Here is a 13,637-nt window from a genome sequence, read left to right as displayed (position 1 = left end):
TCCAATGAATACAATCCCAGGATCCTCAGCCGTTCCTCGTATGTTAGACCAACCATTCCAGGGATCATCCGTGTGAATCTCCGCTGGACACACTCCAGTGCCAGTATGTCCTTCCTGAGGTGTGGGGACCAAAACTGGACACAGTACTCCAAATGGGGCCTAACCAGAGCTTTATAAAGTCTCAGTAGCACAACGGTGCTTTTATAGTCCAACCCTCTTGAGATAAATGACAACATTGCATTCGCTTTCTTAATCATGGACTCAACCTGCATGTTTACCTTTAGAGAATCCTCAACTAGCACTCCCAGATCCCTTTGTACTTTGGCTTTATGAATTTTCTCACTGTTTAGAAAGTAGTCTATGCTTTTATTCTTTTTTCCAAAGTGCAAGACCTCGCATTTGCTCACGTTGAATTCCATCAGCCATTTCCTGGACCACTCTCCCAAACTGTCTAGATCCTTCTGCAGCCTGCCCACTTCCTCAGTATTACCTGCCTGTCCACCTAAATTCGTATCATCGGCAAACTTCGCTAGAATGCCCCCAGTCCCTTCATCCAGAAGGGTAGTAGGTGAGGACAAGGGGGAGTCTGCCTTTATGGTGTTTGGAGGGAGTGCGTTTAGAGCCGTGGAATGGGGAATGGAGTGCAGTGGAGGGCTGTCTGGATGACAAAGGGAAGAAAGCACATTGTTTGAAATAGTTGGACTTTTGGGATGCTCGTGAATGACATGTCTCCTTGTCTGGGCAGATACGGCAGAGGTGGAGGAACTGGGAGAATGGGATGGAGCTCTTGCAGGATACTGGGTGCAAGGAGGTGTAATCCACATAGTTGTGAGTGTCTGTGGGCTTGTAGTAAATGTCCATCTGGAGACTGTCGCCAGAGATGGAAATGGAGAGGTCAAGAAAGTGGAGGGAGGTGTCCAAGATGAACCAAGTGAATTTGAGGGTGGGATGGAAGTTGTTGACGAAGTCGATGAACTGCGTGCATCTGTAACCGTGAGTTTAAACAATGGCTACATTTTTGATTCTTCTTAAGAAGACCCTATTGTGTGATTTCTATGACACACATTATTTTCCTACCTGGTTGGTATGAGTACAAAGGCCGCAATGCCTACTATGTAAATTACTGCTTCAGCAAACAGCTTTGTTTCACCATTTTTGTCAACTATGACAGGCGGTCATTTTATGTTAACTAAAAACCATGGGCAGCCCTAACACTTAAAAGGGAAGGGAAGAATAAGAGTGTCAGTAATGAGGGAAATGTTTATTCTGGGGAGGAATGTAAAGCAACTGTTATAAACTTTCAGAATGCCAGTAGTCTCCATGTTTAAATTTCTTCCTCAGTTTTTAATTAGTTTTTGCCCTAACGCAATGTAACCTTGCAACATTCAACTATCTACTCAGAGACTGACCTATAAATTTATGTTGTTAAACTCTTTTTAGACTAACAAAATTCACATGGAGTATCGATAAGAAGTGCCATTTCTTTTTTTCTCCCATTTAGAAAATAATAAACTCATTCTTTTGCAAACACAAGAATGTTTGGTTAGATTGACTCCTTATAAAACAGAAAGTTATTTGGTCTGGGAGAAAGATATCCACAGACAGAGGAGTGATCCTTTTTAGACTGGCCTCCCATCTGAAGGGATAGGTAAGTAATGCAGAGAAGCCGGTTCACTCTCCTCACCACAGGAGCTTAATGATTTGGCTATCCCACCTGGAAAGAGGTTTCGATTTCCAGTGTCGAACTGTGTGAATAAGTGGTTCCTAATTCTGCCCAGTGTGGCTGTAAGAAATAGGAATTTTAATAAGTGACACTTCTTAGAAAAGCAATTAAATACTTCATTAAAAATTGATATGCAGAGCTCAAGACTACCTCAGCGAAACACTTTTATTTCTCTCTGGAAATGCACATGAAAAGTTCTTAGAAATGTTAAAGTCTTCTAGTTTAAGCTTCTCAGTCTAAACGATGGCAGCTTGTGTACACTCTTATCAAGGTAAGTGTCTGGTAAATGCCACAGCATTGCACAAACCATAGATGCGTGATGCCTTTGCCCAGAGGCAGTACTTGTAAGGCAGCTTCCTTCTTCAGATGGAAGATGGACAGAAGATAAGAAGGAAAACCAAGAGAAGAGAAAGATGGGGGAAGGCCCAGGACAGATAACCTGAGGCTTTGGCTAGAAAGAAGGATGATGCCATTGCAAGCAACAGAGATCAACACTCTCTGTGCCAACTGGCCATTCTAACTCTGATATCAGTGAATCGCTCCAAACTGCTGTGGATTGTAGTATAAAAACTGTACATGTTTAGTGTTTTGATTGTAATGCGGTCAGCCAGCTGGACCTCTTAGAATATGAGTTCCATTACTGGGTCTGTTAATCTGATCCAATCAGGGAAACCTGGCTGACATAAATGGATAAATGTCAGGGATATTCATCCGCTGAATGCCTGACTCAGTGAGAAACAGTGCTATTGTCAAAGGCTATGCATTTGTAAATAAAGGATGATTGGTGATGGGATGTCAGCTTTATTTCATTTAGTTTGCTATGATTTTGATTGTGGCCTGAAATGGGAAAGGAGTTTTAAAACCAAAGATTATGGAAAGAATTGCTACACTTCTTAAAAAATAAGTTATCCAACCATATTGTTTGCATTGCTGTTTGTTCAAGCAATGAGAGAGGCTATTAGAGGTGAGCTGGAGCCTATGGTTGTGTACTAATGGAAATTCAGTCAGCAACAAGTAGCTGATTGGATTGGGTAATGGTGACCTGTTCTCAATGACATGACCTTCATCCTGCCAGCAACTATGTGATTGGTTCCCAGGTAGCTGAACAACTTTTGTGTGTGAATGTTTGGTTAAAAGCCATTGGACTCCAGAAAGGAAGTAGCTGTCCATTCTCTGCAGAAAAAAAAACTCAAACCTGAAGAAAGCCAGTTTATTTCCCTCATCAGTTGCTAAAAGCTGTTGCGTTTGTCCAATTAGTTATAAATGTGAACTAGTCGCTCTGTGACTCTTGCAAGCACATGAAAATGCCTGAAGAAGGAAGATTGAGAAACAGCAGGACTTGACAAAGCCAAAAGATGTGCAAGTTAGGTGGATTGGCCAGGGAAAATGCAGGGTTATAGGGATAGGGAGGGGGAGGGGCAGGGATGAGTGGGATGCTCTTCAGAGGGTCAGTATGGACTCAATGGGCCAAATGGGCCAAATGGCCTGCTTCCCTACCAAAGGGATTTTATGACTTTATGAAAAGATTTATCTCAATGGACAATCAGTGAACTGCCTTCCCAATTTTTATATCTGCTCATAACACCAATGCTTTGTGTCTGTCTGTATCTGTGTGTAGGGGAGTTTTATAAGGAGGTTATTACTTTAAACTAATTAGCCTGGCATTTCTGATCAGTTCTTTTGGTGTTTTCAGTACAACTTGCACAATATTGATATTGTAAATTGTGTTCAACTCAACTTGAGTTTCCACTATATATTGTGCTGTTAGCTACCTAACTCAAAAGACTACAAGTCAGCTTTATGAAATGTGCCTTCATAATCAGAAACTTTAAGCCCTAGGAAACTTTAAGCTGCATTTTGGAAAGGCAAGTCAGGGCGGGATTTGTACACTTAAAGGTCCTGGGGAGTGTTGCTGAACAAAGAGACCCTGGAGTGCAGGTTCATAGTTCCTTGAAAGTCGAGTCACAGATAGACAGGACAGTGAAGAAGGCATTTGGTATAAGACCATAAGACCAGAAGACATAGGAGTGGAAGTAAGGCTATTCGGCCCATCAAGTCCACTCCGCCATTCAATCATGGCTGATGGGCATTTCAACTCCACTTACCAGCATTCTCCCCGTAACCCTTAATTCCTTGCGACATCAAGAATTTATCAATCTCTGCCTTGAAGACGTTTAGCGTCCCAGCCTCCACTGCACTCTGCGGCAATGAATTCCACAGGCCCACCACTCTCAGGCTGAAGAAATGTCTCCGCATTTCTGTTCTGAATTTACCCCTTCTAATTCTAAGGCTGTGTCCATGGGTTCTAGTCTCCTCGCCTAACGGAAACAATTTCCTAGCGTCCACCCTTTCCAAGCCATGTATTATCTTGTAAGTTTCTATTAAATCTCCCTTCAATCTTCTAAACTCCAATGAATACAAACCCAGGATCCTCAGCCGTTCCTCATATGTTAGACTTATCATTCCAGGGATCATCTGTGTGAATCTCCGCTGGACACGCTCCAGTGCCAGTATGTCCTTCCTGAGGTGTGGGGACCAAAACTGGACACAGTACTCCAAATGGGGCCTAACCAGAGCTTTATGAAGTCTCAGTAGCACAACAGTGCTTTTATAGTCCAACCCTCTTGAGATAAATGACAACATTACATTCGCTTTCTTAATCATGGACTCAACCTGCATGTTTACCTTTAGAGAATCCTCGACTAGCACTCCCAGATCCCTTTGTACTTTCACTTTATGAATTTTCTCACCGTTTAGAAAGTAGTCCATGCTTGTATTCTTTTTTCCAAAGTGCAAGACCACGCATTTGCTCACATTGAATTCCATCAGCCATTTCCTGGACCACTCTCCCAAACTGTCTAGATCCTTCTGCAGCCTCCCCACTTCCTCAGTACTACCTGCCTGTCCACCTAACTTCGTATCATTGGCAAACTTCACTAGAATGTCCCCAGTCCCTTCATCCAGATCATTAATATATAACGTGAACAGCTGCGGCCCCAATACTGAACTCTGTGGGACACCGCTTGTCACCGGCTGCCATTCTGAAAGAGAACCTTTTATCCCAACGCTCTGCCTTCTGTCAACAGCCAATCCTCAATCCATACCAGTAGCTCACCTCGAACACCATGGGCCCTCACCTTGCTCAGCAGCCTCCTATGTGGCACCTTATCAAAGGCCTTTTGGAAGTCTAGATAGACCACATCCACTGAGTTTCCCTAGTCTAACCTACTTTTCACCTCTTCAAAGAATTCCAACAAGTTTGTCAGGCACGACCTCCCCTTACTAAATCCATGTTGATTTGTTCTAATCTGACCCTACGCTTCCAAGAATTTAGAAACCTCATCCTTAATGATGGATTCTAGAATTTTACCAACAACCGAGGTTAGGCTAATTGGCCTATAATTTTCTATATTTTGTCTTGATTCTTTCTTGAACAAGGGGGTTACGACAGCGACCTTCCAATCATCCGGGACTTTCCCTGACTCCAGTGACTTTTGAAAGATCTCAACCAACGCCTCTGCTATTTCCTCAGCCACCTCCCTCAGAACTCTAGGATGTAGCCCATCGGGGCCAGGAGATTTATCAATTTTAAGACCTTTGAGCTTTTCTGGCACTTTCTCTTTTGTAATGGCAACCATACTCATCTCAGCCCCCTGGCTCCCTTTAATTGTTGGGATGTTACTCATATCTTCTACTGTGAAGACTGATGCAAAGTACTTGTTAAGTTCTCCAGCTATTTCCTTATCTCCCATCACTAGGCTTCCAGCATCAGTTTGAAGTGGCCAAATGTCTACTTTTGCTTGTCGTCTGTTTCTTATATATTGAAAGAAACTTTTACTATCATTCCTCATCTTACTGGCTAGCCTTCCTTCATATTTGATCCTCTCCTTCCTTATTTCTCTCTTGGTTATCCTCTGTTTGTTTTTGTAGCCTTCCCAATCTTCTGATTTTCCACTGCTCTTGGCCACTTTATAGGATCTCTCTTTCTCTTTAATACATTTCCTGACTTCCTTTGTCAGCCATGGCTGTCTAATGCTTGCATTTATTGGTCAGTGCATTGAGTATAACTGTTGGGAGATCATGTTGCAGCTGTATAGGACATTAGGTAGGCCATTATTGGAATACTGTGTGCAATTCTGGTCCACCTGCTAAAGGAAGGATGTTGTGAAACTTTAAAGAGTTCAGAAAAGATTTACAAGGATATTGCCAGGCTTGGAGGGTTTGAGATATTGGGAGAGGCTGATTAAACTGGGGCTATTTTCCCTGGAGTGTCAGAAGCTGAGATATAAGCCTCATGGAGGTTTATTAAATCATGAGGAGAGTTCATAGGGTAAATTGAAAATAGCTTTTCCCCAGGGTAGGGTAGTGCAGAACTAGAGAGCATAGGTTTAAGGTGAGAGGGGAAAGATTTAAAAGGGAGCTAAGGGGTAACTTCTCAATGCAGAGTGTGATGTTTGTATGGAATTAGCTGCCAGAAGATGTAGTGGAGTCTGGTACAATTACAGCATTTAAAAGATATCTGGATGGGTATATAAATAGGAAGGGTTTAAGAGGGATATGGGCCAACTGCTGGCAAATGAGACTAGATTAGGTATATCTGGTCGGCATAGACGTGTTGGACCGAAGGGTCTGTTTCCGTGCTGTACATCTCTATGACTCTATGACTCTATGACTCTAGTATAATTCTGCTGCCTCAATATATTATGAATAATTGGATGATTGGAAGTTCTTTGCATTTCTTTCAGCCGTTGCTGTTCTTAACATCCACACAGACATCAGAGCTGCAGAGACAATCTTGTAAGTAATAAAAAGTTCATTTTAACCATGATACAGACTGAGATTAGATTTTTGAAAAATAACAAGGGACAATGGGACTAGATTGGGTTGGGATATCTAGTCGGCATGGACAGGTTGGATTGAAGGGTCTGTTTCCATGCTGTACACCTCGATGACTTTATGACTCTAATTAAATTGTAATAATTAAATTCCATGTCCCTTAAGTAAAATCAGATAAAAATATTTTCAGAGTAAAGCAATGACTTCTTTGGTGACGTAAAGTTTGCATTGACAAGAAAAGTGAACATCAAACATTTCCAAAGGTTTTTCCCTGCAGAGTGGATTCAGTGGATTTTTGATGCAAGAACAATCATTGATATAATAAAAGAATCATTTGTTTTCTCAGTGATGTTGAATTGATAAGAGATTTTAAGCACAAGGCCTAGTGAGATTTTCTCACTGTGCTGGACCAAGCTCATCTCTTAACTTTCCAATCCCCCCCCCATATCATCCGCTAAGTCCAATTCCAACCCCATCTTATGCCATTTCCAGGACAACTTGCCATTCATCAGATATCACAAAATTCCCCGGCATGCATTGTTCCCACAACATATTCGAAGCCCCTCAAGCCCCTGGACAAAATTTGTCAGTGTGATGTTGCCCTTCATGATTCCTGACATTGTCCCAGGCATGACAGACAGGAGAAATCGCTGCCTCCATTTGGAAGCAGGGACCTAGAGGTCCTGCTAGATAGGTAGTGCAAACACAGGATCTCCTCTTCTCTCCCAGGACAAGCAGTGGAGACCATGTCAGCCAGATCTGAGGTTCTCAGCCTGAGTCAGTGGAGTCTCAGCTGTCTGGAGGAATGCACTTTCTCCATGAAACCAGTGTATGTGCCACCATCCTCTCTCTAATACTTCATACTCAATCTTTCTCTGCTACTCTATCAACTGTCCACTGAGACCCATGCTCCACCATTCTCACTATTACCAAAAAATCAATGCCACCCACTTTTATCTCCCTTAACGTCTGCCACATTCCAGCTTACAACAGACAGAAAGAGTCAAAGCAGGTGTTGGGCTGCCTAGCCTTTGGCTCCTTACGTCTTATGTAGAAAGTATCTGACCGTCCTGAATGACCAAGACCAAGCTCCAGGAATGGTACCAAAGGCTTCCCTTGTCTCACTGTGCCAGGACAACTTGACCAAAGACTTTCCAGCTTGATGGAGGCATGCTGTCAACCAATGACAAGCTTCCTGGCTTTGTGTCTGAGCTAAATGGCACTGCAAGACAGCAGTGATAATGAGGCTGGTATCGCTGGCTGAGGACGCAAAGCGCAAATTTGCAAGGCAAGGATGCTGTGAGTGTCCTGGTAGGCTCAGAGTGAGTCAGCCCTCTGACAGAGACAGAAGAGGCTGGGGATGAATGTACTAGTCCTTAAGTTGGTGTGAGTCCCCAAATATGCAATGTCCTGGCTGTATCATTGTAATGGGAGCTCCTGCCACAGCCTGAGGTGTAAGCAAGGAAGTACAGAAGCATCCTGTAAGTGAATCAGAGATGTGCCATGAGGGGGGTCCTGGATGCTGGTACATGTCGGATGTCAATGTCCATGGAGCATGCTCTGAGATATTAGTGCCCAATGTTCACCCTATGGTCCTTTGGAAAAACTGGCAAGCTGAATTCACCAAGTGCCTGCTCTGATTCCCACATTGAGTGTTGGTAAGCTGGGAAGCTGGATATTAGACAGGTGTGTTGGACCAAGCTATAATCCCTCTTAACTGGCTGCTTGCTGCTGCCTTGTGAAAAATTTGCTGCTTGTGAAATAATAGCTAGAACTAGGTGTTTTTGATGTCAAGATTAGCCTTGCTGGTCTTCTTGTCTGAATCTGCCACAGATCTCAGTATGGCCTAAATTCTCAGACCCCTATAAGATTCCACTTATCATCTTTAATGTAGCAATTAGTTCCGGAACTTTATCCATTGCTACCAGGGGGCAAAGATGGCATGGTGTACTGAAGCTAACAGAGTTATTGTTTCAAGTCCACTGGCCATTCTTCAGAAAGTCTGTTCTGATGAAGAGTCACCAGACTCAATACATTGACTCTTCTTTCTCCTCCCAGATGCTACCAGACTTGCTAAGCTCCTCCAGCAATTTCTGGATTTGTTTCAGATCTCTAGTATCTGAAGTTCTTTGAATTATATTACCTCCAGCTTAAACCTGGTCGGCATGTTGAAGAACTATTTTCAGAGGCATTATTTACTGTCCTTTGGTCCTGTAAAGGAATCTTCGTCTGACTTGACTGGCTAAAGCTTGGATTGTATACTGTAATTTTACAATGAAGTCTGCAATGGTAATGCCCCAACTGCAGCTTCTGTTGCCTTACCTAATGCTGACACTAGCATTAGTGCAGCTGGTTTGCAGGATTCCTTACTCATCCATAGGAATATATGTATGTTTTTGGTCCCCTACCATGATATTTTGCTAACAGTAATGTGTTGAAGTGCTAGAAGGCCCCAGAGATGGATGGAGAATGTACATTATCACTGCTTGAACAAGAATCAGAGAGTCAGGGACAGAAGATATAGTGGAACATGATACTGACAGAGTCACATCCACAATCAACTGATATAATGCCTTCCAATGTGAACTGTGATATCTTCAAATACTAAGCCAATTTAATAGCCACAAGATAATTATGAAGTAAACAGAGTGGCACAGCCCAACACAAATGCACAGCATTAAGTTGAAGGAACTCCAGAACTACCCATTCCCTTCCTGTGCTTCTGATGAGATGTCTCTGCCAGAAGTCACATTTATACATGGATTACTGCTCAGCTTGAGTAGAATGGTGCACTGTTGGTGCACTCAGTATCCCTTGCCTAGCCATTCACCTACTGAAGCCAGCTATTATTGTGTCTTTGGGTGTAGTACTCAGTACCTCATTCACTCCAGCTATATTCTTCACCCTGCCTACCTGAATTCATCCTTACTGATACTGCATTCTGCATTCTCTTGGCAGCTCTGACTATATCCAATTGGTGAGAAGTTGTAACTGTTATCAACCTTGGTTTTCAACATGGTGCGATCAAAGGAGAGCAGCTGGTGCACCCATTTGTAGTGAACACTTGCTTTCCCATCTCTGTGAGGCTGGATTCAAAGCAATTCAATAAATACTGTAATATAAATTACTACCCCTCCAAAGGCAAGCAGTCATGATTCCAGGTCCATATCTCCCCTTATGTGGTCACTGGAGCTAACTGGCCATCTCCTTCTGTCCCAGAACCTGCAAAATTGTTTCTCTGATGCCACACATGATGACATTGCCTGATGATTCACATATTGAAGATGTTGAGGGCTGGCATGAGACCCCAAAGCTCCAGAAAGTAGTGGTGTGTGTCTGTAATGAGAAAAGAGAGAAATATATGACAAGATTGGGCGCAGTTTAGCACATTATCACCATGTAGCAGCACATGGCAGAATTTGCAAAAAAAACCACAAATACTGTTTTACATCATACAAAAAGAAATGCAACTAGAGTTACACAGTTCAGTAATGGTTTCCTTCATTCCTGCCATTCCGTTATTCTTACTGGATAGAACCTTTCAAGAATGGTTTATTTTTGTCTGTACCTTTGAAGGGAATGCTATGTTCGACCTGTTAAATCCCTCACCTTCTGGGGATGAACTATGAAAGCAACATAAGATCCGCTGATAGAAAATCAGCTCCCACATTTTCAGCATTTTTATTTCCCATGGCTCGGAAAATATTGCCAGGATTTTCAATTTCAAACCAACAATAGGGTCAGGAAACCAGCCTCTAAAAAGTGTTTGAACCATGGTGCTGGGAAATTCATTGGGAATAAGATCAGATTATTGAAAAAGCAGCTGTCAATTCTCTGTGAACTTGCATTGACCAGCTACTTCCTTGCTGTGTCTTGGGTTCAGTTTGTGTGTGTGATTTGTTTTCTCAAAACAGCAGGTAACTATGCATTGAACTGGAAAATACATTGTCTGATATTTTAAGCATCAGAATTTATGGCCTAACACAGAGTTGACCTGAATGTAAAACAGCTCTCTAATATGAGACATATATTTACTATTTTATGCATGGCTTTTCATTTATATCCATTTAGGTTGGTAATTAAACTGTATTTTTGGGGCAGCACGGTGGCTAAGTGGTTAGCACTGATACCTCACTGCGCCAGGGATTCCAGCCTTGGGGTACTGTCTGTATGGAGTTTGTACATTCTCCCTGTGTCTGCGTGGGTTTCCTCCCACAATCCAAAGATGTGTAGGTTAGGTGAATTGGCCATGCTAAATTGCCCATAGTGTTCAGGAGTATGTGGGTCAGGTGCATTAATCAGAGGTAAATGTCGAGTAATAGAGAATGTCTTTGGGCGGGATACTTTTCAGAGGGTTGGTGTGGACTTGTTGGGCCGAAGGGTCTGTTTCTCCACTGTAGGGATTCTATGATTTTGTGGTTTGTGTCACACAAAAGCTCAAATCTGCCTGCTGTTACATATGTTGACCTAAAGAGGTCACCAAGAGCATGTTTTTACTCGGATAAATTGCTGAATCGTATGGAAGAATATAATTAGCCAGTTTTCCCCATTGGCTTCAATAGGGTGTCCTATTACAGTCGTCAAATAAGAGAGGTCAAGCCATAGACATAAAGCAGAGAGGAATAACTAGACTGATACCCGTTGTTAGTGGTTTTAAGTGTGAGGGAACAGTGAGGAGGGAGGAGCTACCCATGCTTCTAAAGAAGATGAAAACAAAAACTGCTGGAGATACTCAGCAGGGCTGGTGGTGTCTGTGGAGAGAAAGCAGAGTTAACATTTCCAGTCCAATGACCCTCCTTCATAATTGCTCTGCTGAGGTGATGCATTCTGGGTAGTCAAATACAAGAGGAAAGTATACAGTAAATGGCAGGTCCCTTAGGAGCATTGATACATAGAGGGATAGTCAGGTTCAAATCCACAGCTGCCTGAAAGTGGCAACACAAATGGATAAAGTGGTAAAGGCGGCACAGAGCATGCTTGCCTTCTTCGGGCAGGGCATTGAGTTGCCAAGTCATGTTGCAGCTGTATAAAATTTAGTTAGCTACTTTTGGAGTATTGCATGCAGCTCTGGTCACCACTTTAAGGGAAGGATGTGGAGGCTTTGAGAGAGTACAGAAGGGGTTTACTGGGATGTTGCTGGTTTGGAGTTTATTAACTATAAGGAGAGATTGGACAAACTTGGATTGTTTTTGCTAGAGCTGAGGGGGTACCCGCTAGAAGTATATAAAATTACGAGAGGCACAGATAGGGTGGATACTCAGAATCTCTTTCAGGGGGCATAGGTTTAAGGTGGGGTGAGGCGCAGGTTTAAAGGAGATGTGCAAAACAAGGTTTTTTTTGTGAGGGATACACCATGTCCAGGCAGGTGGGAAGGATTACGATTGGCATGGACATGCTAGGCCGAAGGGCCTATTCCTACGCTGTACTGTTCTATGTACAGAGACACACCAGTGGAATGCAATGTGTTGTTTTGGCACTTAAATCACAGTGTAAAACCCACAGGACGTGTGCAGATATAAATATAATATATGAATCCAGGAAACTGCACAGAGTTTGATCAATTCCATTAGAAGAAAAAGAAACAGAAATATCTGAAAGTGTGAAAGGTCAAACTTTAAATTGGTTAATGGGAAATTAGTAAACCATTTCCAGAGAGGTGAGTTTTAAAACACATCTATGCTTCAAATTAAAAATGACATTTTCCTTTTTATCAGACAACTGGCCAATGCTTCTCTAAAAATTACTTGACAGCCCTTTGTCGATCTCCACTGCTCCACTTCATTGGTGCAATCCACGCTGTCTGAACCGAGTTTGTAAAGATGGCTTTACCAGGGCCAAAGGGCTGGAGATTCTCCATTTCTTCATGTCTCGGTTTTTGGAGGCGGGGCATGATCAGCCGATGGGATGGTGAGCCATTGTGCAACAAGTATGGCCCGGGCAACGTAATCCGTAACTTTCCAGTGGAAGTAAGTTGAACAACCTGAAGAATGATGAACTTTTCAGTGTGAACCTTTGATACATATTTTAAAGCAGATTAAAATAACAATTTAAAAACCTAGATCAATTGTTATAAAAATACAGTATATACCTATCGCAACCTGGTCCTAAATGTTTTTGACAGCAGAGAGTTGGAAACAGTAAACATTTATTAAGTACTTACACTGCTTCCCCAGGTATGTTCCAGAAAGACTCCATTAGAATATTCTACTAATGACGCATTCAAACTATCAGTGTAACTGCTATTAACCCTTTATACTACACTTCCACTCCAGTCATAGAAGCCGTCAGCACAGATAAAGGCCCTTTGGCCCATCAAATCTGTGCCAGTCAAAAACTTTTCTAATCCCTTTTTCAAGCACCTTGTTCATAGCCTCATAATTAATCATGCCATTTTAGAATTTCCACACCCCTAATCAAAAAAAAACTGTTTCTGGTAATTTAAGAAATTTAATAATGAGATTAAAGTTATACCTAGATGGGTTTTAGAGAAAATAGGTCAGACATAGCACGTTCAATTAAGAAGGCAGGTATTAAACTCAGCAAAGGAAACATATTAGGAGTGCTTCTCATGATAAGATGCTCTATGAGGTGAATGACAAAATTGAGTAAATGAAGGAAAATACATTTAAATAGAAATAGTTTGGACCATTACAGTCAAACACATTTTTGACAACACAAGTCATTTCTAATTATTGCCAAACCTCAGCCAATGAAAATTAGCATACAAGAAGGGAATCCTTCAGATTTTAATTACTGTTGAAGAGTTTTAAAATATTACATTTTTTACAAAACTTTGTCTTTTTAAATCCTATCCTCTTCGAGATTTTATGCCTGCATCTGATTAAGGAGACTGATACTTTCTCGCTCTGACTCAACACTGCTCTGAAGACCAAGAATAATTAATAAACGTACAGTTGCTCATGTAGGTTCCAAAGAGAGTGCTATGCCAGTTCAGTAATTTGGAACAATTGCGATGCAAAGCTCACTGAACCTGACAGGACAAAAGTAAATTTATACCACCAGCAGGTGGCACTAGTTTGTTGGTAATTGTAAATTCTGCTCCATTAAAGCTTACATG

The sequence above is a fragment of the Hemiscyllium ocellatum genome, chromosome 14 (assembly GCF_020745735.1).
Source record: "Hemiscyllium ocellatum isolate sHemOce1 chromosome 14, sHemOce1.pat.X.cur, whole genome shotgun sequence".
NCBI lineage: Eukaryota > Metazoa > Chordata > Chondrichthyes > Orectolobiformes > Hemiscylliidae > Hemiscyllium > Hemiscyllium ocellatum.
Note: the sequence above shows the minus strand (reverse complement) of the source record.